An 896-nucleotide genomic window follows, 5' to 3' on the forward strand; every position below is an offset into this window, starting at 1 on the left:
GTACCCTACCCTGGGTTGTAATTAAAGGGGCTGACTTTAAAAAATTGACTCTTGCATTTCACATTGGCAAAATTCCAAATAGAAATTTGCTTATGCAGTGGCATAAGTAACTCTGTGCTTCCTGTGGAAAGAAAAAGTATCATTTAAAGAGTGTGGGCATGTAGGTCCACCATGCCATTCAGTGAGTGTATACTTGAGAGTGAGCCTCAGACCGAGGTGAACCTGTGGCTCCCACTGCCACTCAGTTCCTGGTGCCTTTTCACCTCCGAGCTGAAGGAGATTTCAGTGTTGAGCAATGCTGTGTGTGTTTCCGTCCTACACCCAGCCACTATAAGCAAGACAACGACTTCATCTGGGGCTGTGATGGAGGAAAACTTCTGGGCTGGACTTACTGAGAGGTGTTGCTACACAGCACTTTAAAGATGGTTTAATGGATCTGCAAGTATAATTTTGGCTCTTTGTGATTTTTCACCTTAGGCAATGACTGTGTAAGATGAGATATTATTGGACAGATTTGATTTATTTGGGTCAGCAAATTAAGTCATGCAGGGTAACTGAAGGTAGAGAGGTAGGGGGTATATGAATCAGATATTAGCCATCCCATGCCCCAACCAATCCCTCACTGATGACTCAACCTCATAAAATAATAACATTAACAACAATAACATCTGCCATCATTCTAAATATTATGCGCCAGGCACTTATGAGATTTTTTATACCCATGTTCTAGCTGAAACCAAGACTCACAGAGGATAGGTAACACATACTAGCCATACAGAGGTGCTTTTATTTCTTTAAAGATTTTTTTTTTTTTGGTGTGGACCATTTCTAAACTCTTTACTGAATTTGTTACAATATTGCTTCCTTTTTTTTTTTCTTTTTTTTTTTTTTTTTTC

The 896-nt window shown here is 39.5% G+C and overlaps 1 protein-coding gene across 1 annotated transcript in view; it reads right to left on the reverse strand.

The window, feature by feature from the left end:
• Positions 1-896, reverse strand: part of DNAH3 (dynein axonemal heavy chain 3) — a 190,490-nt gene that overhangs the window by 186,387 nt on the left and 3,207 nt on the right. The window lies entirely within an intron of this gene.

The sequence above is a fragment of the Lipotes vexillifer genome, unplaced genomic scaffold, assembly GCF_000442215.2.
Source record: "Lipotes vexillifer unplaced genomic scaffold, Lipotes_vexillifer_v1.1 scaffold783, whole genome shotgun sequence".
NCBI classification, from domain to species: Eukaryota; Metazoa; Chordata; class Mammalia; order Artiodactyla; family Lipotidae; genus Lipotes; species Lipotes vexillifer.